General features: G+C 41.5%; 1 protein-coding gene across 6 annotated transcripts in view; it reads left to right on the top strand.

Moving 5' to 3' along the window:
* The window catches only part of SEMA5A (semaphorin 5A), a 629,987-nt gene that overhangs the window by 418,895 nt on the left and 183,961 nt on the right, over nucleotides 1–27,131 (top strand). The gene's annotated exons all lie outside the window — the stretch shown is intronic.

Below are 27,131 nucleotides of genomic sequence, written 5' to 3'. Positions count from 1 at the left end.
TTACCCCCTGCTATCCTTATCCTTTTACCCTGAAGTTTAGGAATGAAAGAAAAATATTCCTCCATTGAGACTGTCACTTCCTGGACTGTAAGGGTTTTAGCACAGAATGAACTTTTGCCTGAACATTTTAAAAAGTAGTTGAGAACTATTTTTTACTGCAGAGTATTTTTGAAGCAGGTCACTGGTTATTTTATGCCACTGATCAAGATTCAGATACAGACTAGAGTGACAGTAGCACAGTCTCAACTTGTAAACCCACATTCACACAATTAGCCCTCGTGTAATTGGTCCCAGAGGCATGAGTAGGGACTACTGTAGTTAACAGTGGTTTGCAATCTTTGCCTCTTTCTTACAGTTAATACAGTAGCAAGTGTGGAGAATTTAAAAACTATTGGTTTTATCCTACTTTCATTTAAGTTGATGAAAACCACTCGTTGATTTCAATAGGAGTGGAATCAATGGTTCATGTTATATTTCACCACAATTACAGCTTCTTAATAAAAGCAATACATTTTATAGCCTCCTTTTTAAGGATTGTGATGAAAAACATACTGTTTTTTGGAGGACTGTGTTTCAATATATGGCTTAACTTTCTTTAGAAAATGTGTTACTTATGAATCCAAGCAATAAACTCATCTTTTAGCAGGACTCTTGTTTCTTTTGGGCTATTACTAGGAGATATTATGATTTTAAATTGTCAGTTGAGACCAGGCTACTTGGGATATTACCACAGCAGAGCAAGCTTACTCATTGTTCTGGAAACATATGTAGCAAAATAAAAACCTTTAATAGATTATAACAGTACAAGGATTTGGCCAAGAGTAGTCAAAACAACCCACTGTTTAGTAAATTATAGTATTTTAAGTGGAATCATATCCATACTAAGTGTTGTTTATACTGTACAACCCTCCTGATAGAAATAGGATTACAGAAACACATTTTGAATTGTTTTTATACTTGGTTGCTATTGCTGCACTGAGATATTTGATCGCATCATAATGGCAGCATTGAGCATGATGTAATTTCTCATAATTCCTGATTGTCTCCAGGTTTTTGGTTTTGTTCATGGTGTTTCCTGTTATATTTGATTTAGTAAAAGAGCATTAAGAGGTTTAAGCCTTTGAGACTGGCTAATGAACCATCTTCTCATTAAAATATATATTATGCACCTTCTGTGCAGTAGATTAGGACTGGATCCTCTGAAGTTTTATTCAGCCAAAACTCTCAATTAATTCAATAGAAATCGAGGTCAGTAAGACCCTTAGAGGAATCTGTAGGTGACTTGTAGGATTTAGTCCTGCCTTAGAGAGAATCATCAAGGAGCAAATCTGTGGGGGGCCTGCAGGGGAGATCATGCTCAGGGGCAATCAGCATGGGTTCACCAAAGGCAGGTCCTGCCAGACCAACCTGATTGCCTTTTACGACCAAGTAACTAAATCCTTGGATGATGGTGTTGCTGTGGACATAGTCTTTCTAGACTTTAAGAAGGCCTTTGACACTGTCTCACTCCATCCTCATCAATAAATTAAGCGACTGTGGCATTGATACCTACACAGTTGGATGGGTAAAAAATTGGCTGATGGGGCGCACCCAGAGAGTAGTGGTGGATGGGTTGTACTCAACCTGGCGGGATGTGAGCAGTGGGGTACCCTAGGGCTCAGTCCTCAGGCCCGCACTGTTTAACATCTTCATCAGCGACTTGGACGAGGGGATGGAAAGCACACTGTCCAAGTTTGCTGATGACACTAAGATGTGGGCTGAGGTGGACACACTTGAAGGGAGAGAGAGGCTGCAAATAGATTTAAACAGACTACAAAAGTGGGCAGACAAGAATAGGATGGGGTTCAACGTAGACAAATGCAGGGTGCTGCACCTTGGGAGAAGGAATCCACAGCATACATACAGGCTGGGAAGTTCCCCTCTTGAAAGCACAGAGGCGGAAAGGGATCTTGGAGTCATTATTGACTCCAGGATGAACATGAGCTGCCAATGCCAGACCGCAGCCAGCAAGGCCAGCCACACCTTGTCATTTATCCAAAGATGCATCTCAAGCCGGTCCAGAGAGGTGATACTCCCCCTCTATGGGACTTTGGTCAGGCTGCAGTTGGAGTACTGTGTCCAGTACTGGGCACCGCACTTCAAAAGGGATGCGGCCAGCCTGGAGAGGGGTCAGAGGAGGGCCACCCACTTGGCGAGAGGGCAGCAGGACAGGCCCTAGAAGGAGAAACTGAAGGACCTGAACCTGTTCAGCCTCAGCAAGAGGAGGCTGAGGGGGGACCTGGTGGCTGCCTACAAACTCATCAGGGGGATCAACAGCAAATAGGTAGAGCCCTTTTCTCCCCAGCACCACCTGGGGTGACGAGGAACAATAAGCGGATGGAGAATAGGTTTAGGTTACAGATCAGAAGGCAATATTTTACAGTTAGGGTGGCCAAAATCTGGAACCAACTTCCCAGGGAAGTGGTCCTCGCCCCTACCTTGGGCAAATTCAAGAGGAGGTTGGATGATCACCTGTCTGGGGTCTTGTGAACCCAGAATTCATTCCTGCCTGTGGCAGGGGGTCAGGCTAGATGATCTGTTCAGGTCCCTCCTGACCCTAGCTACTATGAAACTATGAAACACAGCCTGTGACAGCTGTATGTTAAACATATATGGTAGGGAAGAACAAGTAGGCACATAACTAGAGTTAACAAATGGAGGCTTAGTGTTAATTTTAACGGTGAGTCCAACTTCGTTTAAACATGAGTTTTACATTTAATATATTCATTTTTTTAAAGCTTTCATATACCTCAGAGTCCTTGCCTTATCAGTTTGCCTTTATTTAGTATGTCATGTTTCAAAACTATTTTTAAAAATTGTTCCATTCCCACCGTAGGACTGTTTTGTAAGTTATAACAAGGGCGAATTTGGAACCAGAGTGCGTGGTGTGTCATAACTGAGAAAATCTGAACAATGAAGCATTAGTAATGAGCCGTGTTCTTTTCTTCCTATTATAACTTTCCTCACGTGAAGAGTTTTGGTTTTGGTATTTGGTTTGAAAGAGGTAGCTCATATCAACTTGTGCATGTGCATAGATGTTGGTGAGTAGGCTGGGAGCTTTCCCATATATTTCCACAAAATCATTCATACTAGGATATTGTGAATTCTTGAGATATGGAACAATTGTGTGAAATGCTTAAATTTTTAAATAAGATTTTTTCTAAGTTGTGACATGTTTCCAGTGTCTTGCTGGATATGTAGCGGAGGCTTTCTGTAGCAAATTTAAAACCTGTAAATCCCCATAGTTTTAGGAAAGGCTCTGTTGCCATGGGGAACAGACTCTGTTTGCTCTGTGTTTCAAAGGTCAGAGCTCAAGTCCTGTGAATCTGATACTTTTATTAATTTTTATTTTCCATCAATGAAATGATAGATTAATACTTTCCACAAGGAATGCTAACTTGGTTCCCCGCTTCTAGGGTTCATAAACCAGCAAATGAATGGGAGCAAAAGGATCAAGTGAGGTCCAGATGATCCGAGTAATAAAACTGCTAACAATTTTCTAATGATTTCTTATTATGTACTGTAAATGTCACAGTTCTATGTGTTTGAATAATGCTTTTTATAATGTGGCTACTTTACTTCATGTGCAATATCCTGGATCAAAATAGGGGTAGGAGCTCATGAACAAATTTCTGTGATTTTAAAGCAGGGCTGTCTAACTTTGCTCTAGCTGGGGGCTGCCCTGGGCTTCATAATGTGACTCCCCCTGCCTTTACCAGTAGCACATGCTGTACCAGTAGCACATACCCCATGCTCCCCTGCCCCACCATGAGCACAGTGGCACACAACTCCCAGGGCCTGTGGGCCACATGTTAAGCACTATTTGGACAGCTCTAATGTAAGGAAGGTAGGGGTCTACTGCATGTCAGCTCTGTCAAACTAATGGCCAGCTCATACTCTTACCCTGTAGTAAATGAATGCTAACCTATGGTAGCCAAGCCCTCAGTGGCAGAGTACTTTGGTGAAAGAGAGAGAAGCTACCATGAGTTAGCCTTCCTATACCACAGGATAAAAGTGTGCACCCAGACAGTCACTCAGAGGTACATGACACACTGTTAATCCCTGCTCTTGTTTATTTGGCAGTAAGCTGTATGTCCATGCCCTAAGTACTTTCTTGGTCACCCTACTACTTGTAGGTACTTGGCTTCATTCCCCTGAGAATGGTAAACTTCTCTTTAATCCAGAGGTGTGAACTAGAGTTCCTCTGTATCAAGAGATGGAGAAAGAGTGCTCAGAGATGAGGCCATAACCTCTGTTATTTTAAAAATCACAGATTTTAAGACAAGGTTAGACCATTAGCTTGTTTAGTCTGGTTTCTCGTATATTGCAAATTGTATTGGCTGTTGACAGGCCTGAAAAAAACAAACAAACCAGTGCTTTACCAGAAGAGGAAGCATGTTAGTTCAACCCAGCTCCACAGCAAAGCAGGCAATGTCCCTCCTCATCACTGTTTTCATAGGAAGGGTTGAGGAAGGAGGAAGGAAGGAGACCAAAGCAGCTTCGAGTGGCTCCATTCCCTTCTCCCTCTCATGGTTGAGTGAGTAACATAGTTGGCTTCTCTCCTTCCCCTCCAGCACAGGCAGAGGAAAGTTTGTTTTCATACCTGCTGCCTGAAGGGACTGGAGTCCTGCAGATGGTCTGAAAGGGCAGAATTGATATGCTGGGTGGGGACTCGAAGCAGTACTGCTTTGCTGGGGACCAGAGGAACAAGACTGGTTTGGAGGGTGAGTAATGGAGGGCAGAAGTAATACTGGGTCAAAGGGCCAAAATCGCCTTAAAATCTGGGGGAGGGAAGGGTGGGTGGGAAGGGGGGATAGCAGAGGAATCTGCATGCTGTCTAGCTTGGCCCTGGCTGGAGTGGAGTGGAGTGGAGTGGAGTGGGGCACAGCTAGGGTGGCCATCATAGAGGACAATCCGGTTGTCCTCTGCCCTTTATTGATACAAAATCAGATGGCTTTATGTCCTCTATTTTTCTCTTGAAGGAGGTGCTGCCCTGGGCTTCATAATGCATAGAGCACATGCTACAGGAAGCGCTTCCCAAGATCCCTCCGCAGCAGTTGCTCTGTTGGCAGCAGGTGGCTCCCCTGCCTTCTCCACCAGTAGCACATACCCATGTTCCCCTGCCCCAACTTTCTTGAAGAGAAAAATAGAGGACATAAGGTGCCCAATTATGTGTTTTACAGCTGTGGGGTCTCGTATTAATAGAGGACAGAGTAGCAGAAAACTGGAATGTCCTCTATTATGGCCACCCTAGGCACTGCCCTCCCTCCTCAGGCTCTCAGTGGCAGCCAGTGGGCCGGATAGGATCAGTTCCCCTCCTCACCCCCCAGTAGCTCACCAAAACTCCTTAAGTGGCCCTCCAGCCCAAATAATTGCCTACCCCTGTTGTACCACTACCTATCATGTCTAATAACTGATTCTGCATGAATTGGTGCAATCCCCCTTTGAACCTGGTTAAATTCTCAGTGCCTACCACAACTTGTGGAAGTCATTGCCACAAGCTAATTGCACATGGTATAAAAAAATATTGTCTTTTGTTTGTTTCAATGCTGCTCCCTAATAATTTAATTATATGCCCCTTAGTTCTAGTATTGTGAGGAATGGTAAACAGTAAGTAAAAATTATTTACTTTCTTTACACTGTTCATGATTTTATAAACCTTGACCATATTTCCCTTTAGTCATTTTTTCTCTAAGCTGAAAAGTCCATGCCTGTTTAGTCTCTCTTCATATGGACATTTCTCTATGTCCTTGATCATTTGTTTTGCTCTTCTCTGTATGTTTTCTAGTTTGCTTCTCAGCCTTTTGGCTAAGATGAAGCGTAGATCCTTTTGGAGGTGGGCGGACCAGAACTACAACCAGTGTTCAAGGTGTGGGCATGCCATTAATATAGTGGCAAAATGACATATGCTGTTTTGCTTTCAGTTCCCTTCTTGATATCTAACATCTTGTTTGCTCTTTTGATGGCTGCTGAGCACTGGGCTGATGCTTTTCAGAGAACTATCCAGAATAATTCCAACTGCATCTGAAGTTATTTTTTCCCCATATGTATCACTTTGCACTTAGCAACATTGAATTTCCCTTTGCCATTTTGTTGTCCATTCCCTTGGTTTTTGAGATCCTTCTGTAGTTCTTCAGAGTCAGTTTTGGTTTTCATCAGCCTGAATGCTTTGGCATAATCTACAAACTTGGTCACTTTGTGCTATTCACCTGTAACAGATTACTGAAGGCTTCTGTTACTTTAAGGGTGAAAGAGCAACAAAGAGAGCCGCAGGCAGGGAAAACTGCTTATTACGAGCTGCCAGGGAATAGGTACTTCAGGATTTACCTGATGCAAGCACTCAGCGCAGAACTAGCTGTGCTGCAGTAGCACCCTGGGCTACAGCCTTGCATGGGAGATAGGATAAGAGCACAGAAGAGACCAATAGTATTAAGTCACCCTTAGGTTGAGCCAGCAAACTGAATAAGGAGACACCTGACTAGCAGGCCAGGGAGGGCACAGACCCTGAACCAGGAGGGTCAGTTTGGCCCTGGAGGCTGCAGAGGCAAGAGCTCCAGAGCAAGGGGAATGTAGGGGCTCTCCTAGCTAGCACCAGGGCTATCTTGAAGAAGGGAAACAAGAGTGGCAATGCCCTACAGGAAAATATTACCTGGGGTATTACCTGGTTATGCAGGCAGGTGGCCATTGCTCCTGTTTGGACTCAGGGGAGGCTTAGTTTGTGTTTGGCAGAAGGCCTACTCCTGGATTACAGTTTCTTCCAGTGGTTTGGGAGTGGCTGAAAGGTGAGTGTGCAGAGGCTGTGGTGAGGCACCTGAGGTGTCCACAGTGAGGTGCCAGGTGCATAGCAGTGTTTAGAGCCCAGCTAAGGGTCTTGATTCAGGGCATGCTAAAGGCTTAGGCCTCAGTGTGACTTTAAAGCCCAGAGAGAGAGAACTGCTGACGCCCATCTTGGACAAGAACCAAAGGGGGTAGTGCTCAGGAAGGGCGCAACCAGGGCCAGGAGGTCATGTGCATGAAAAGGACAGAGATGACAGCCAGCGGGGCTCAGGAGCCGATGCAGGCTCAGCAAGTGTATTGCCCAGGACTGGGCAAAGACAAAGCTGGATTAGGTGGCCCAGGGCTGGAACTCAGAAGCCAAGTCAGACACAGTAGGCCTAGGCTAAGGAAATCAGCGAGAGAAAAGGGGCTGATGCCAGGAAGGTTAAGGTTCTGACAAGGGTATAGAGGCTTGAGTTGGCCTGCCATCAGGTTGGGGCCAAGTGTCCACCAAAGTCATTAATTGGTAGCACCTCTGAGGCATAGGCCTAGCTGTAGGGAAGGTCTTTAAGATTAACCTGTGGCCTGAGAGAGCTAGCTGACATCTAAAGGAACTGTGGCTCACTGTAAGACCCATTAGGCAGCCTCTCTTCCAATCAAACAAGTACATCAAGTTGTGGCAGGCGAGTGAGAAGGGGAGGGTACACTAGAGCTGGAGCAAGGTAAGGGTTGCATAGCCACCAAGGGGCATTCCAGCTACTCTTGGAGCCCAGACCTGGTTATATCACCCCCTTTCCAAATCATTCATAAAATCTGTTAAACAGCACAGACCCCAGCACAGAGCTTTGGGGACTCCACTACGTATCTTTTTCCACTGTGAGAACTGACCATTTACAACTACACTTTTTTCTCAGTCGTTAGCAAGTTACTGATTGTAACAGGGGTCCAGGGATCCTGTTACTTTAAGAAGAGAAGTGCAACCGCCAAGACCTGAAATCTGGGTTGGGTCGCTGCAGAGAAGTAAGCAGACCAGGGGAAGATAGGTAACAAAGGTAAACAGGTATAAAGGCTTAGGCTGTAAACCCAAATCAGCCCGTCTGCTAACTGTAGGTAGCAGACTGTTAGAGGGCTGATAAGGCAATTAGCAACCCTAGTACCCACTTCAGGGGTCTGGCTGACTGGAAAGAGCCAGGCTGGGGATATATGCAGAGTTTTGGGGCTACAAAGGCATTCTGGCCCTGATTCCTGGACAGGAAGGAGATCTGCATAAAGGCCCATAGGGAGGTAAGTGGTTATGTATTATATGCACCTGAGTTGTTACCAGAGTTCTTCAGAGTGGCTATAGGGGTGGTTTGGAGGCCACAGTAGGATGTCTGAGAAGTACTCTGCATGTTGAGCCCAGCAAGGGCTAGGATAAGAGGCGAACTGGAGCCAAAAGGGTAAAGCCAGAGCAAGCGCGCTGAAGCCAGTGAATGGAAGCTAAGACAGGAGCCAGAGTGAATGGGAACGAGTGCAGAACTGGAGGGTCCAGTGAATGGCACCTAAGACATACCCACAAGGTATGGGCATGGCTATAGCAGATACTGGAGGGCACAATTAGGGTTAGTAAGGTCTTGGTGAGTGCCTGAGAAGCAAAGCCAGAGGATGGTTTGAGAGGCAGGGTCAGAGGCCCAGTGAAGCAAGGGAAGGGGAACTTGGGGCCTGAGCCCAAAAGGACTTTGCCCTGAGGAGCCCAAGCCTAGGGAGTAAGTGTTTCTGTCCAGATTGAGAACTGAAGAGGTGTCCCTGCTTGGGTGGGAAGCTGAGAGCCCAGTGATAAGCAAGGCCAAGTGAAGCACCTAGGAAGCTTATGCTGGTCTCTGTGGGTGGTCTCAACTATATAATCATTTCACCATCATGACATAGCAGGCAAAACAGCAGGGTGACAACCTGTGAGACCAGAGTGGAGCAAGAAGGACAAGTGGGGCTGCTCAGGGGCACCATGGCCAGGTTTGAAGTTTGGGTCCTTTTACTCTGATGCACAAGTGGACTTTGCCATTACAGCCAAATTCCATTAAGAGCCTTTAGTAAAGGATCTTGTAGGTGACAAGTACATTCCCCACCAGGGAAAGTATTAGTGGTTCTCTGGACCTGTCCTCCACTGAGGAGAAATACTTGTACAGTGCAGCAAACAATTTTCAGCTCAAGTAGGATGGATAAAGTGGGATGGATTTTTGTCCATGCTGTGTAACTTGTTCTGTGCTATAACTTTAGTAAGCGGAATCCATTATCTAGTGCTTACAAAAATAGAGTTTTAAAATGAGCAGTGCTGATTCAGTATAGGCACTAGTGGTTTCTTAGAAGTAAATCGTCTTAGGCTCAGTTGGATTGAATGCAAATACACTCCATGCTTCCTTTGTCATCAGGAACAAAATATGCATGCTTGGTAGAACATGGAAAATAGTCAAAAGAACACACCTTCCCCATCCCCCCATATACATAACATAACCCTGTTAGCCGAAATTCAGACCTTGCCGAGGATGATGACCCTGCCAGTATGATCCATATTCAATAACATTTTTTTTTATTAAGAACTAAATAAAGATATTTCTACTTGAGAATGAGAGTAAACAAAGTAACAACAACAAAAAGCATTAACCCAGTCACTGATACCTCCAAACCTTTGCCAAGGCTTCTTGCTAGGTGATTTGATGTTCTGGGATTTAGCAGCTACTATTACTTTCAAAGAACATTTTACTATTTCAAGTACAAATGTTAATATTTCATAGTTCTGGTATCAAATGCAGAAAAATAGGTACATGAGTTCCTGCACACTTTATTTTACCTCATGTCAGGTTGGCTGGGCTGGCTTTAGAAAGAAAAATCATTCCTCAGTTTTATCTGAATGTGGCCAAAAGAGTCAGCATGATTATTTCAGTGCTGGACTCTCCTTATGTTCTTTGCCTCTACATCTTGGAAAGGAAATTCAGAAAAAATCTTTGTAAAAGTTTTGGGGAAATTAGGCCACCTTCTAACACAGTGGGCACATGTACAAGTGAAATTAATGTAATTGAATAAACTCTGGAGAAGTCTTCACATGTGCCCAGGAGCAACTAACCCAGAGCAGGAGCCCTGGGAGTCATCCCTGGGCTCTGGGTGGCAGTGGCGGGCAGTGGAGGGGCTGGCTAGAGTGCAAGGGTGCTACAATGCAGGGCTAGCCAGCAGGCAGCCCCTGCACCCTAATACCCTTGTGCCCCAGTCAGCCCCGGTCACAGTCTATAGGTGCACTTGAGTGCACATAAGTACTCTGCCATAGAATAGTACTTGTACTGGCAGTACTATCCTATAGCAGTTTAATTAGTTTACTGTGCCCACATGGAGACTGTCATGCTTTACTGCAGAACTAATTAATCAGCTCTCATGTGGGATGTAGTTATTGTGGGAGTGGTGGACATGTGTCGGCAAGTTTTGCATTTCTTGTCCTGGCATGGTCTGGGTCCATTAGGTGTGGTTTGGGTCATAGGGAGTTTGCTTCTGGTGATGAGGTTAGCAAGGTTTGGTGCTTGTTTAAAGGCTAGGATGCGTGGTTCCAGAAAGATCTCTTTAAGAATTGGATCTTCTTCTAGTATTGGTTGCAATTGTTTGAGTATTTTCTGTGTAGGTTCCAGGGAAGGGTGATATGTCATAACTAATGCTGAGCAGTTCATGGGGATTTTCTTTTTGTACTGCAACATTTATTTGTGTGGAATCTGGGTGGTTCATTCAAAAATACAATCCATCTCTCTTGAGAAGTGTCTTTATTGGGTGAAAGCCCTTTTGAAATTTGTGAGGTGGCAATCATAGGTATTTTCCTTGGTGCAGATTCAGTGGTATCAGAGAGCTTGACTGTAAATTACAGCTTTCTTGGTGTGTTTAGTGTGGTTGCAGGTTCTGTGCAAATATGTATATTGGTCCATAGGTTTTTTGTACACGGTGGTTTGTATTTTACCATTTTGGATATTCATTATGGTGTCCAAAAAGGAAATGCTGGTGTTAGAGTATTTAAGAGATAGTCTGATGGATGGGTGATGATTGTTGAATTTTTTATGGAAATCAATCAGAGACTGCATAGCTTCGGTCCAAATTAAAAAGATGTCATCTATGTATCTAAGGTATAGCATGGGTTTGATGGTGCAGTTGTTGAGGAATTCTTCTTCCAGGTAGGCCATAAGAAGGTGTGCATATTGTGGGGTGATTTTCATGCTGATAGCTGTGCCCATGGTCTGGAGGAAGTGTTGGTTGTTGAAAATGAAGTTGTATGTGAGGATGAAGTGTATTGGTTCAGTGATATCCTGAGGTCTGTGCTGAGTTTTAATCTCGCTCTTGTAGGTATATGAGGCAAGTTTGGATGCCATCCTGGTGTGGGTTGTTGGTGTATAAGCTAGAGACATCCATGGTAACTAGGGGAATATTTCTGGGAAGGTGGTCTATGGTTTTGAGTTTTCACAGAAAGTCTGTTGTGTCTTGGATAAAACTCAGGTGGTGGGTGACAAGCGGTTTAGGATGGATTCAATAAAGTACACACACCAGTTGAATATAAAGGAATAGTTTTGGAAATATTTGTAAATTATGAAACCCCCCCCACTCTTTTTTCATGTGTTAGCAATGATGGGAAAACACCAGGTGGTAAAGGATGCAGTTTTATACTGAATCTTGATCCTGAAAGCAGTTGCTTTAATGCACAACCATCCAAGAACCTAAGATACAGTGTAATCCCAAAGAGACAGAGAGAGTCTTAAAAAATCAGTTACAAGTCCTTTTGACAAGGAGAGTTAATTGTTTTCTGGATTTTTTAGTTTGTTTTTGTTTTTTTCTTAATAAAGTTTTGCTCAAATGTATATTAAGGAGAAGAAAAACATAGTGTTACCCACTGTTGTTTAATACTTGTTAGCCAGATGAAACTGAAAGAGTCAATTAAGCACTATAGAAGATGGTAAGGTATCATATGCCTATCATGAAGGTGGGGAATCAAAGTAAGGAAATACATTTCAAATTCAAGTGTACAAGGACTTTTAGAAAAAATTATGGGAAATGTTATGGCAGTGATGTTTTCACTGTCAAACTGGATAAATCCAACTATTATAATAAAAACCAAATATCTCGCACATTCTTCGTTTGTGGTAGAAATGTCAATATTAATCAACAATATAAAAGATAACAGTATCATTTAATAACTCTGATGACTTTAGTGGTTAACCATGTTCTTAATGGTCATGTTAACTTCCCCCTTTCTGGGGAAGGAAGAAATAAAAATATCCATCCATAAAGATCTGTTTTAAAACACATAAACCCTCCTATTAGCCATGTTCACTGAATCAAAATATGTGTTTTTCTTTTGTTAGCTATAGCCTAAGTTACCACAGGCTGGTGTTTACCCTGCATGGTAACAAGGGAATTGGGCTATTAATTTAAACACTGGTGCACACATTCACACACAGTAAACTGAGATAAGATATCCAATAAAAAAATGTTCATAGGAGAGAAAAAATTAAACAGCTAGATCAGCATCAGTGGTTTTCTTGAAGTGATACTTATTTGTAGAAAAACTTTCACTAAAAATATATATTTTAAGGAAAAATTGCAGACCCTGAAGAGAGAGAGACAGATGCATAAATGGACTTTGTAAACAGATACAAGAAAAGAGGTAATGCACATTAACAACTTTGAGAGCATCTCATTAACCTTCGGTTACCTAGAGAATTAGACCATGACATTCCCCTCTCAAATTAATTGTTTTCAGGTTTAGCAGAACATGATTTCCTGTCTGCTCTGGAATCCACATAAACCTTCACTGATCTTTACAATAGACGTGTCTAGGAGCAAAACCAGAATTCTAGCTACTATTTTAATAGTTCTCTTTAAAGGGAAACTATCAAGATTTAGAGGTCCCTGGACCTTTAAAAAAAAAACTCATCTTGGGTTGGAAAGGACCTCAGGAGGTCATTTTGTCCAAGGCCCCATACAACTCCCTGCTTTTAAGGAAGGATTGTCCCTGACTAAAACATTCCAGCCAAGTGTTTGTTAAACCTTTTCTTAAAAACTTCCAAGGATGGAGATAAAAAGCCCCTCTGGGTAGTCTGTTCCAGTGCTTATTGAACGTGATTGTCCAGTGACCTTGAGACAGAGCCACAGCCTCTTTTCCTCAGCGTTCAGAAAGCATCTGTTCTTTCTTGGATGCTCTGCCAGCATGAATCAAAGCTAGTAATACTAAAAATGATGCTGTTGCAGCTTTGTGACATCATAACATGGTGACCTTTGACTTGCAGTTTGCATAAATGATAAGTATACAATTTGTGCATAAAGATAATACCTTCTGGGGCATAAAGACAAAGAAGATAAGTGGATCACAGACATGATACCCTTGAAGCTAGTGTTCCAGCTTTCTTTGTAACTAATAATGCTGTCACTGTATTCTCTAGGTGTTTGTTCAGTATATGGCACTAGAAGGTAAATTGTTGTGGTGTTATTCAGTTGCAAAGCAAATCTGAAACATACTAAAGCTATCCCCTGTACATTTTTTTCCAGCCTTGACAGTGTTCTTTTGTAATGGAGCTGTAGAAAACACTGCCTTTGCATATTCTGTCATTTTTATCTTTGTTAGTTTTCCAAAAACAGTGCATATCAAAACAGTCCAATTATAAATGCCATATGAACAGCAATCATCAGACATTTTGTAGCCTTGGTCTCTGCTAATTTCACAATAAACATTTGAACTGTTGCAATGAAATGTAGCTTTGGGGAAGCTGAATTAATAGATTGTTTGCATTATTGATTTTTCCATAATGCATTTATCTTTAATGCTTAAACATAAATTACATTCTTTTGTCTAAACAATGGGTAATATTCACTCTAGGACAGTATTAACACTGGTATTAAGAAAGTTAATGGTACCCAACACTTAAAACTATGCTTTTTTGAGATTATTTTCCTTTGGAATAGGAAAATCAAACAGGAGAATGTATTGTAGTGACAATACATTTTGTATTTGGACACTTAATCATTTTTCCCCCCAATAACTGTTAAGATATAATTTTCAAGCATATGTACATAGCAATTTCTATTTCCAAGGCACAGTGGAGACATTAATTAAATAATCATAAGTTAAAAGTTAAATTAACTTTAAACATAGAGGGCTGAATTATGCTTCCCATTGTGGCAATGACACAGAAATTGGCAAGAGTACAGGAAAATCATTGTCCCTTAGTGCTGTATATATGGCTCAGACATACTCTTGTTCCCAGGGCTGGAAAAGTACAAATAAAGTTGCAAGCAGTATAGTTGGCCAATAGTGGTAGAACTATTAGTGTAACATCCCTAGTAAGAGTGTGTCTGGATAGGGCTGCGATGCGTGAGCACACTTGCCCTACAAATCAAGGTGACTGCATTGAAGAGAGTGATGTCTGCACTGGGAGCACTCCCAAGCACCCCAGTGGCTTCTGCCTTTCAAGTTAACTCTGTAAAGTTATCCACAACCCCAGAAACTACACTTTCCTTTACCTGCTTTAGATAGAAAGCACAGCGATATAAACCCTGTGTGCAACTTTCTTGTTCTGATATTGTTAGGTTGAAGAATATATATTTTTAATATTCAGCTAAATGTGTTTTAAGAACATTGGGTCTAATCACATCTATATATCTCATCACATATCCATGTCACAGCATCTATGTTATCTTTTACTTGTAATAACCTTTGAAACAGAAAGGAATAATATATTGAAGATATATATAGAGACTTCCATCCAGGCCCTGGTTTGATGCTGTGCAGACTGCAGCCTGCATATTCTTTCCAGTGTCAGCCAGGTCAGGGAATGCCTGCAATGTGAGCAGTGCCTTCTGGTGGTGTCTCTCAGGGAGAAGGCAAGAGAGCTACAGGAGGAGGTTGCAAGGAGCTGAAGGATCCTCTGCCAGGAGGGCTTCATCGATTCCATGCTGGAGGAAACCTCTAGGACTGTGAAGGAGGGACTGGCAGAGGTGGTGCTAGAAGAGGAAGAGGGCATGGACTCCCAGGAAATTGGAAGCTGGAAGCTTGTAACTTCTGGCAGCAAGGAGAAGTTGTCATCCCCCATATGCAGTGGTTTGCCTGGAGCACAGATATGGAGTGCTAGCAACAGAGGAGAAGGAGTGCATTGCATTGGTGGAAGAAGCCAGGCCAGAAATCCCCAAGGTGCGGAGGATTGAGACCACTGCCATGAAGAGGAAGCTATGAGTGGTGGTAGTGGTTGGAGACTCCTTTCTGTGAGGGATAGAGGGATCCATCTGCTAGCCTGACCTGTTTTCCTGGGAGGTCCACTGCTTGCCTGGATTCCAGATCTAAGATGTCATGGAAGGATTAGTGAGAATCGTCCAACCCTCTGACTACTACCCCATGCTTCTCATCCATGTGGGCACCAATGATATTGCCAGGGGTGACTCTGAGCAGATCAAGAGTGACTAGAGGGTCACTCTGAATCCTAGAAGGCTGGGGCACATGACTTCTGAGGAGAGGCTGAGGGAACTGGGCTTATTTAGTCTGCAGAAGAAAAGACTGAGGGAGGATTTAACAGCAGCCTTCAACTACCTGAAGGGTGGTTCCAAAGAGGATGAAGCTAAACTTCTCAGTGGTGGCAATGACAGAACAAGGAGCAATGGTCTCAAGTTATAGCAAGGGAAATTTAGGTTGGGTACTGGGAAAACATTTGTGGTAAAGCACTGGAACAGGCTACCTAGAGAAGTGATGGAACCGTCATCCTTAGAGGTTTTTAAGGCCCAGTTTGACAAAGCCTTGGCTGGGACAATCTAATTGGGTCTGGTCCTGCTTTGAGCAGGGGGTGGGACTTGATGATATCCTGAGGTCCCTTCCAACCCTAATTTTCTATGATTCTATAGCAAACCTGTTGGCCTGGGTAAGTTAAACATAGGACTGATTTGCCACTGCCTTGCCTTTTGTGCCATTTTATGCAAGATGAGAATAATAATGCTATTAAATGAGACAGTTAATTTTGAGCCTGCTTCTTCAGTATCTTGGGCGGAAAGTGAACCTCAAACATTAACAAAGTAAACAAAAAAAACCCTCCAGTTGTAGTAATTGTTCAGTTTTATCAATTGAGCAGAGATCTAGAATTCTGTCAGATATGGATACTGAAAAAAAAGGGAAAAAAAAGAAAAAAGGCCATTTATCAAATAGATGGCACTAAAGCTGATCACATTTTTTATTGAAAATGTTATATTCTATTTATAAATTGTCCCTGCATTGAAATCAACTCCACATTTTCAGTTTAAATTTCAGGAAAAAAGATATTAGCTTTTTCCCTGATTATGAGATAATAAATACACATGAAGGTCTCAAGCTGCTAGTACTAATAGCATAATGATGGGTGGGCGAGCGAGGCATGAGCCCTGGGTGCTGCCTAAGGTGTATGTGGGGGAGAGGGGAGCAACAGAACGGAGATAGGGGGACACCTCCACCTTCCTATCCTTGTTCTCCTGGTTCCCAAACTGTGTACCTTCCCTTCAGTGTCTCCCATTCCTGTTCTGGCAGCAGTAAAGTAGCAGTACCAGTGTCTGGTGTCCTGGGCAGTGGCAGTGAACAGTACAGGAGCAAGCAGCCTAAGGTTTACTGCTGCAGGCGGGAGATGTCACCTCCTTTTTGCTGCTGAAAATTGGAGTGTAAATGGCCACTCAGTGACAGCTAAAAAGGACATATCATCCCCTTCCTCCCTCCACCGCAGCAGCAAACATCTGCATCAACACCCCCCAGTGTGTAGAATTGGACAGTTACCCCTCTAGCTATTGTGCTTATAGAATACTACAGGAGAATCAAATAAGCAAGGAGGGTTGAATGCACTAAAATACTAAAATAACAATTGCACTAAAAAATATGATTTGGTATTTTCATTAAATGTACAAATGCACTCCATGTGCAAAGGTCTAGACTGTCAAGGGCCTGATTATTGGTCAGTTGTGAATATAAGCTGAGTACAATTTTTATGGTCTTTTTGAGGAGAAAATGGGAAGGACAATACAGTAATCAGAACAATACAGTAATTTTCTGGTAAGTGCCAGCCTTTTATTCTGTTCACAAAGTATCTGTGTCTTATTCAGTCTTTTTTTTTTTTCTTTTTGTAAAGTACCCACAAGTAAGTCAAAGGTTTTACCTTTTGCCATTGCAAACTCTTGATAGTTTACACAACCAAATTTTAGTCTGGTCATGAACTGGTCACTGAATATTTGGCTGTTCTCACTCACAAATGTTCTGTCTTATAATTGGTTGAACTGCTGCTCATTAAAGAAGAGGAATGCTTTTCTCTTCACAGATTATCCAAAAGTCTTCACATTGGTTACCAAAAAAAATAAAAAGGGGGAGGAGGGAGTTTTGATAATAGTCACAGAGGCATGTACAGTATAAATACCTGCAAGAAATCAGTTCCTAGATAAAGAGCACCTGGCTGAGTCTATACTCAAACAAGATTGAAATAAGGTTTGGGAAAACCTTTTTGAAGACTTTGGCCAAGATATTGTCTCCTGCTTCCACTGGAGACATACAGTTCCCATCTGTTGATGCTAAGCCCTCCTGTCTGAATTTTCTTTAAGTGTGGAACGGCCAGGTGGCATCAGCTTGCATCAATGTTTTCTTTCACTTCCAGGTTTCTAGGAATCTTCTCTGTGGCTGAGGCCTTCACAAGCACTTCAGAACTGTCTCCCTCTTTCCTTACACCCACCCAGTCAATGTGTGATGCCAGTTTAAGGTCCAGGGCCTAATTTTCCTAACAGATCATGGGATCAAACCCCACCAACATCAAAACCTGTTTTTGTTTGTTTTGTTTTCAATTTATGGACCACCATGACAGCTGTGCCCCTTTAGGACAACGTAAATCACAAAGCCCAGACAGAGTGTGTAGCAGCTGGAGGAGTATGTAACAAATCACTGTTGATGGAAGGGATCTGACTGTGGAATCAGAAGACGTCAGGGAACTGCAGAGCTTGACTGGACTAGCCTTAGGACATTTGGCCATTGTAAGAGTGATACCAAGTACCTGGCAACCCCAGCTAGCCAAAAAAAAGGGGGTGAGAAGTGAGAAAAAAAATCTAAAAAACCCAAACATCCCACCCCAGGAAGAGCTTTATTCCTAAAACAGAGATAAATGCCAGAGAATTCATGAAATATTTTCACACTTTTTGCATGCGGCATGTACTTCATTGATAGTTTTGTTGGCAAGCCCAACACCCAAAGGCTGTCTCAATTTTCAGTTAAATCGTGTATCCATCTTTTATTTTCTGCTGTACTCCTTGAGTTCTAGGTCACACATTTAGAAAGACTTGCTCATTTTGCCCTATTTGAAATTGAGGGCTTCTTACTGAGCAGACTTCTTAGCAAATCTCTGCTGCCTGGAAATATGTTTTATTCCTGCTGTTCTTGGGGCTGCTTGTTAGTGTCCATTATTTGAGCCTGAAGTAAACTGAAGCTCCAAGTCTAGTGGTTTCAGCGGAGACCTTGATCTCCATCCATTTCAACACTGCTGCCATATTTGGTAGCAATATTTACAGTTCTGTTTCTTTTTTTCCTTTGTAGGTGCAGGGAATCAAAATGCCAAATGTCTTGACAGCTATAGGATTTCTCATTCAATACTATTAAAATTTAGATGGCTTTTGTATTCTTTGTCCCAAAGCTTTTTTTTTTTTTTAAATACAGTAAAGATTGGGTGTTCCCAACAAGACCATATTCAAATACAGTTTTATGCCAAACAGGTACTCATTAAATTATATGCTATATGCACCTACCTTTTGATATTGAATCTGCTTAAATATTCTTTAACTAGTCTTAGTGGGCGTGTACTTACTGGGCACAGTAACAACTGCAGAGTTGGCCGCTCATGTGTAAACAGCCAGTGAGTAAAACATTTAATGCTTGGGAGTGAGGGTAGTTACAATGTTATTCCTGCACACATTGTGCTCAAGCACTGGAAAAGAAATCCCTAATTCTGATTTTTCAAGACCTTGATTTTCAAATGGCAGTACAAAGGTGTGTCTAACTTCTCAAGTGCAGCCTGGGTAATTTTCCATGCAAGCAGGCATAGAAGCCCACATCTATACCTCCTGCATTCCCAAATACAGTTTTCTGCCAGTGCACTGTTTGTCTTCCTATATAAAATAAGCCCTTAAATTGCAAAGGAAATAGCCAGCCCTTAGTCTAGATCCCAAACATGATTAATTAGGCAGAAAAAACAACTCAACATCTTGTATATTAGTGAGATTTCTATTTTGTGTGGAATGCATATATAATCAATAAGAATATCTGAGAGTCTTAAGATATAAAAAGATTGTTTACAGACTACTCTACATATTAGAAACGCATGCGAGTTTCCAGTGAAGTAATTTCTGCTATAGACAAAATATATAATTATATGTATTTTCTTTTAGTGGTAAGTTTGAAAGGCAAATACAGTCCAGACCCAGATACTTTCTTTACTGGTATTTGTTACCTGGATCACTGATATATGTTCTTGTCTAAGCTGTAAGGACATACACTGGGGGTTTTTTTTATATGTGCCAAGTTCTTTTGGCACCCAGTAACTGAAAACCAAATGATACTTTATGCTGGCTTGCCACAAAGAGATTGCATTAATTTCTCATAGAACTTGTAAAATATATATTGCTGAGGAATTTTGTAGCTACTGTCTTTGGAAAACTAAAAGCAAATACAAAAAGGAAATACTGCTTTGGTGAGATTAAAGTTCTTGATGTCAACATGAACCATATTTTTGTTATCTGTTCCCTATCTAAGACTACCTGATGTTTTGAACTAAAAAAAAAAAGCAGTGGGGGCATTAGAGCAAAGCATGAAATTGCTGTTAGTCAGCCATTAGCTCCAGTCTGCCAACTCATGAGAAACAGATTCCTATTCCTCAACTTGGCACAGCTTGAATTAAAGATGTTTTCCTATTATACCATAGTCTCAAATCATATCCTTCCCATCTGAAGCATCTATCCAGGTCCAACAAAATGATTACAGCCAAGTTTGTTGTTACACATTTCAAGGGCTGTTATCTTTGTAGTACACCTTTTAGATGTGAATGTAAAAAATATTTTAGCATAATATAATACTAAAACTTGAGAAGCCATGTCTTTTAAATGTTGCTTTCTTTTCAGTAAAGGTGGTTGTTTGATTTCTTTATTTCTGATTTGTGGATAATCCCACTTCTATTAGATAACCCTGTCAGAGTATTCACCCCCATTTTTCTACTTTTCTTTCTGTTTCTCTTTCTATTCCTGTATCTCCCTTTCTTTCTTACCTTATTTCTTTCTATCCACATTTTCTTTTTCCTTCACAATGTATATCAGCATAGTTGCTACAACATCTATATAAATTAAATCTCTTATTCTGGAGACCAGATCCGGAGGCCAGATCATGGGGGTTGGTAGCTCACTCATGTAAAACATTTCAATTACAGTCTACAAGAGAAGAAAGCAGATGGAAAAGATGGTCTGGAAGCTTTTGAAGTTGAAACAGGCAATGTTGCATAATCCATAAAGTTAAGATGATGATGATGACAAAAGTTTATAAAAATCAAATTAATCTTCCACAGCAAAGCACAGATTCAACTAGTATTAAGATAAAGTTCATACAACTTCTATAACTTGCACTAGAGGGATAAATATTTGGATGGTCCAATTTGGGTACAAAAATTATAAAACATATTAATTTAAGTTTAGCCTTGAAAATTAAAATTAAAATACATATTGTGTCCCTGTCCTTGCTATCTCAGCCATGTTGTTGCTGTGCAACTCAGTACATATCTTGTACCTGAGTCCTACCCCAGTATGGTCCTACACCATCTACAACCATGCATTCTTCCACCTAGATGTCCTGAAGGCTGATGTGCTTGAGAGTGGTTAAAGCCACTGGCAGACATCATACTTAGGATGCAATTAACCTATTCATTATGCCATAAATAGTGACATTACTGCACGTTCAGGGAATTAACGGTATGACAAAATGAGAAACCAGCTACAAAAATGTTCCACAGAATATGCGATATTTTTATGGCTGGTTTTCATTGTGCCTTAAATTGAACATATGGCAGGGTAGCCCCACCATGCAGCCCAGTGCTGTAGTGTGGTTTGGTTAACAACTGTGTGGTGCAGCTCTTCATAGGGATGCACTTCCTGGTTTTAGGTGCAAAGCCAAGAGCCCATCATCTGGTGGTCTTCCCCCTGGCAGCAGGATGACTGCTGTGCAGTGCAGCTCTAGAGTAGTTTTCAGGGTGCCAAGCATGGGAAGCCCATCAACTGAGCCAGGGTGCTGGGTCATCTAAGCTGTAGGGCTCACCATGACCCAGCAGGATGCTTCTCTTGCCCTGAAGGTCCCTCAGGATGTACAGAGTAAGGCATGTTTAGATGCTGGGGAGAGGTGAGCCCTATGGCTCACCACAACCCAGAACAGTGTTTTGCTTGCCCCACAGCTCCTGAGGTAGCTGGGATATGGAAGACCCAGGTATGATTGCTTCCTCAATGTGAGGAGGGTTCAGAGCTACATTTTCCCCTTTCTTAAATATCATAGCCACCACATTTTGCACCAAGCTGGGAAGGGAGCACAATCAAGGTCTCTTTTTGTTGATTCTGAGGCCAACGAGGACCATTATGATCACCCAGGCTGAGCCCCTGCTCATCCAAGATCTCTGCCTGAAAGCCATGATATTAGGTTGAATCACAATAGATATTTAAATTGAGAAGGGATCCTTTAAACAGATTTCAAGGAGTGTTTGAGGCTGTTCTACTTAGCATAAAAGAATTCAGGGTTCTTTGGGCTAGAGAGGAGAGTGAGCATGACTGGGCAGTATAATAGTTAGGCCACATTCTCCTGAGGAAGAATACACGTGATCCAAGGGGTACAAAGTCCAAAATCACTTTAAAGTCAGCTACATAAAGAATTCTAAATGTATGCAGGCAAATAAAGTCATGCAAGCATAAGGCAACACCAGAAGCAAGAGCGTTGAAGAGTAGAGATGCATTGTTTCCTCCCCAGCTCATTGTCTGCATCGTACACCTGAGGTTGTGGATGCTTTGCTCCTCAGCCCAAGCCCTCTGGTACTCTTCTTCTCTTTTTTCCAGACCTCAGATCCCCACTGACCATGTGGACTCCGTGTATTTTTTGTCTATTGTGTCCTGCAGTCCCAACCCCGATTTAAAGCATGGGGCTGAAGAATCTTCATTACTTTTCTGCTGCTTCTCACTTTTGGCAGCAAATCCTTTCTGTGTACATAGACACAGTAAATCAAAACAAGTTTTGACATCTTAGGTAGCAAAATAATACATTTCAAAGGCTCTTTAGTGTTTTTTTTACTAATTTATATGTAAAACGGTTTTCAGAAAACATAGGTTTTAAATTTCCCTTTAAGTTGTCTGCCTTTTTTAATTGTCAGGGTCACATAATGGCTAGGTACAGACATTCAAGAAGTCCAAGGCAGAATTTAAGTTATGCAGTTTTCTGTAAGTGGTGTAGTTTAGATCAGTAATGAACAGAACATACATTGGCATCTTAGATGGGAATGGAATCTTAGACTGGGTTTCACCGTTTTTAACCAGTCCGTGTGTGCCGAAACACTGGTGACACATGCGGGGTACACATGGATGCATGTGCACCCGCTGAGCATGGTGGTGCACCCGCTACAAAAAGGCACATGTGGGCACTCGACACTTGCCACTTGCCATGCTCTCCCCCTGCGGGCGGTCAGCAGGCGGTCAGCAATCACCACTGGCTGCTGCCAGCAGTGTCTGCGGGTGGTCACTGATCCCTGGTTGGCGCTCACCACCCCACCCCCCACCACCGGTGGCATCTGCGAGAGCTACCCACTTTCTGCTGCTGTGCTCCTGCCGCTGCTGTGACCCCCCCTCCCCCCATTAGCTGCTGGGGGCACGCGTCATTCATGTGCTGACCTTCTGTTCAATTACAGGAATACACCGGTTTCCAATCACTTATATGAGTAAAAGTGTCTGGCCATGAAGTCCATGGAAAAGAGTTGGAAATTGAACCCAGATCATGAGTCTTACAGTGTCTGAACCACAAGGTTGTTTTCCTTGCCTGATGTAGCCTTGCAGTTGATCACAGAACTGGTAGCTAGACATGTTGTGTGTGACAGCCTATGTACTTTCTATTCTTTGTTAACCTTTTTTGCTTCTGGAGATAGAAAGCACAGCATGTGGTTAATGCTAGTTTTTTTTCCAGAGCAAGAAAAGAAAGAAGAGAGAGAGAGAAAATCCCTCCATTAATTAAATGCTTAATTTTCCTGCATGATAATTTATCGAAGAATAGAAAGTAGACCAGTTACACCAACTCTGTCTCTATTCTTCTCCATTTAACTCAGATAGCCAAATATAAGACACAATTTAGATGATGTAAGACACTGTTTTGAGGGTAAAAGGACAGTTTTATTTAAGTATGTTGAAGGGGGAAATCTATTATTTATGTAGCCTAAAATTATGTAAAGATATAGCATAGACAATACTTTGTAAATATAGCCAGTATAGATTGTGTTGTGAGTTCATTAGTATTTTGGATCTACCATATCCTGCAAAACAGCTGTAGTTATTTGAGGTTCTGTTTACAATTATTCCAATTCAAATTATATCTTTTAGTGAGTTCAGTGCATGAACTTTGTTAATGAGAGTGGGTGAAAGCCTGCTGCATCAGTACAAGAAGGAACTCAAGACAGACCTTTTCACTGACTCCTGCAGGCAGAAATCCTACTGATAGCAATGAAAAAGCCAGTAAAATCAGGTCTTTGGTAACCCCAGCATCCACCACGATGCTTGTCAGATTAGCTGAGACTTGCCCCCATCCCAGTGTAATTCAGACAAAAATGTTACCTTCTGCTCTTCCTAGCTGGTTTTATTGGCACTCCTCCTATACTTGAAATAACATTAAATCAAGAGGACAAACAGTAATTATCAGATGTTGTCTTCAACAGGAATTCCTATATCATGCAGTTAGGATAACATAGCTTTAGGGAGTATGGCTATGTGGCACATTATCAAGAGCTTCTTGGGAAAAATATAAACTTATTTGTTCTCAGCATAGCACTTGTGAATGCTTTATTAACCAGATAGAAACTGTACATTTCTGGGTTTTCTTTTTCTGAAAATAAAATGCCATATATGGTTCGATGGGTCTGTATCTGTAATTTTGTTCAAAGCCTTTTGGGATTCAGTTTGCACGAAAGACCTTATAAATAAAATTAAAATCTATACACGGTTTACTATTGCTGACTCACCATGAGTTCATTCCCTTCAATCTGATTTCTCTGTAAAAAGCACTGAAATATAATCCTTTGGCAGCTCCTGGTTTAGACAGATATGTCTTCTTATACACTTCCTTGGCTACAAGTCAGGTAGGTGGCCGGCTTTTAAGAGTTAACTCTCTATCCAGTATTTATGCTTTGTTATTACAGGCATCAGACAGAATCTATACTAGGGAATTTTAGAAATCTACCATTGTTGAGTCAGAATGTGGATACTCCATCGCATCTGAGTTTTCTCAGAAGGCTATACTGATACAGGCTCTATTAGCGGATATAAGTGAGAATTTAGGTCAAAGATTTTAGCGCACAGTCTATGTTAAGAATATTTTTTCTTCTCTGTTTTTTCGCTATCTTTTCTGTTATTTATGTGTTTCTACATTATTGTGCAACTGTTTTTCCATGTTGTCTTCAATACCTGAGTGTGCACCAAAGTCAATAGGAATATACTGGATCAGGCTAAAAGCAACAATGCCTAAAAATAGATTACAAAAGCAGTTGCTGTTTCAATTGGATGTGAGCTATGTGGATGGGTACTTTCTTGGGTATGCACATACATATACATGTCATATGCACTTGAAATGGCTATTAATTTTTTTACTGTATATATGTATGTGTGTATATGTGTATAGATCTAGCTGTGCATATGAGCTGTCATATATATAAAGTGTATGAATGCATACATGTAAATTTATGTATGTGTGTAAGATATATGCAGACATATATACACATACCCTATACACACACAAATATATATATATACATGCACATCATATGATAGATATATAGATCTCTCTCTCTCTCTCTGTGTATATATATATATATACACACACACACACACACACACACACACACATATATAGGTATATGTATATATGTGTGTGTGTGTGTGTGTGTGTGTGTGTATATATATGTATATATAATTAGTATTCCATTTTTGCCTTTAGCAAAAAATAACATTTTTACTGATATCAAGATGCTCTGTTGATTATTTTTCTGTTTCTTTCTAGTCATTTTCTCTACTGAAAGGGAAAGCTCTTCTTTAACCTCAATAGTGATGCTGAGAATAATGATAAAGGCCTATCTTATAATATTGTTTCGTTATATTTTTTAATTAAACCATTATTTTAAATATAGTATACAGCCATAGATAGCATGCAATATAAAAGTGCATTCTAAAGAGCAAAGAGTAGAAGATAATATCTACCTATTCAGTGGGGGGGGGGGGGGTTGTTTGTTTTTGCATGGTTATCTATTTGGGACTGCTGTTCTTAACATAATTGTGGTAGTTTGGGTTTCCTAAATACACTATAGTGTATGGCTTCTCAGGTACTCTGATTGCTTCTTCAGTCTAATAAATCCTATAAAGATCCTTAACTTTTGGCTCCTGGGAGAAATGCTTGTAATCCATGCTGTATATGGAGTTTTTGTCTATTTGTAACAATGGGCTAGATCAGTGGTCCTCAAGTTTTTGGCCCAGTGGACTAGATGAGTGGTACAGAGCCAGTCCACTGGCCAAGTTGAGCTCCACATCTCAGTATCAGACTGTCCCCATCTGGGCTACCATGTGCCGGGATCAGATCTGGGGGACACTGTGCCACTGCCGCCTAGACCCCCACATACTGGGATCAGGTGTCTAATCCAACATGCAGAGCCTGGGGCCCCCCACAGGTCTAGAAATTTGGCAGCAGGGGAGCAGTACAATTGCCGCCAAATTTGCAGACCTGTGAGGAGCCCTTCGGGCTGGATGGCACAGCCTGTGGTCTGGACATCGAATGCTCCATGGCTAGTTAAATGCATATGTTTTACTGTGGGGAGGGGAGGGGTGGCCTTGGAAGGGAAAAGGAAATTCAGTTAGTATATACATCAAGTAAAATGATCTATGATGCACTGGAGCGTTAGGGAACTGTGCTTCAGCTGGATCATCCTCACTCCCCCCAACCTCAATGGAAACTCTCGTGTGAATTTGGAACACTGTGGCGCAATGACCTGTGGCATGTTGTAAAGAAAAAGTATATATTCTCAGGCCACTGGTAGAAGTGTGCCTCCTGCGACAGACCAAGGAAACAGCATCAGTTTCAGATCTGTGGAGAGTGAACATCAGCTGCTTGCGTTCAACAGTTACAACCTAGCAGACTGAGAAAAGTGGCAGTTTGGTTTTAGTCATCCATTATGAAGGAAAACGCTTTAGTTTTAAATTAATATTTGAAGGGCACACAAGTGCTTAACATGGTTGTAGTTAAAATGTCTTAGCCAAGGCCTACTGGGATCAGACAAAACATAAATTCCATCGTCATGGGTGAGAGGATAATTTATTCTTCGTGTTTATACACAGCGTCTTTCTGAAAAAAAGCTGCTAGCTTTGCCAAGCTTGTGGTGTTTCATACTTTAGGCTAAAATAAATCTAAGGCAAGTAATTTCCTTTTAGAACCTCGAATTGCCTCCTTAACAGAATGATTTCCAGCCAGTCTGAATGGTATTAAATTTAAGTTCTGGTCCTAGATAAGAGGCCTGGAAAGGGCACCCAGAGGAATACGCTAATTGCACTATTGTTTTAAATGTAATACAGTTTTTATTCACATGAAACACTAGGGGTAGAATTCTTAAGAGTTACCTGCTTATAGATTTATTGTAGCATTAGGAGTGGTAGACCTTTTGTGTACTATAGTAGGTGCTTTATTTGTTGTTCCTGGCATGGGAAATCCCAGCAGTTTACTTCCAAGTGGGTTTGTGTTTGATATCTGCTACATAATAAAATAAATATTTGGTGGTCTAATTGATGTAAGACATGCTTAAAAAGGTAAAACAGGATAAAATAAAGAGAAGGTGGAAATGGAGGTGGTTCTACACATTTTGACTACAGACATTTTGTTATAGTTGGCAACTCGGAAAACTTAAGTTGTTGATTGAAACATTACAATATTCTGCTGTAAATAAATAATTTGAATATTCCCAGAAAGATGTTCAAAGTCAAGACCTTTTTTCTCTTTATATCATTTCATTGCTGAGCTGGAAGTGGATATATCCATTTTTTTCATTCGTTCATTT

This window comes from Alligator mississippiensis, chromosome 3 (genome assembly GCF_030867095.1).
Source record: "Alligator mississippiensis isolate rAllMis1 chromosome 3, rAllMis1, whole genome shotgun sequence".
Taxonomy (NCBI): Eukaryota; Metazoa; Chordata; order Crocodylia; family Alligatoridae; genus Alligator; species Alligator mississippiensis.
This window is presented reverse-complemented; position numbering and strand designations above follow the sequence as displayed.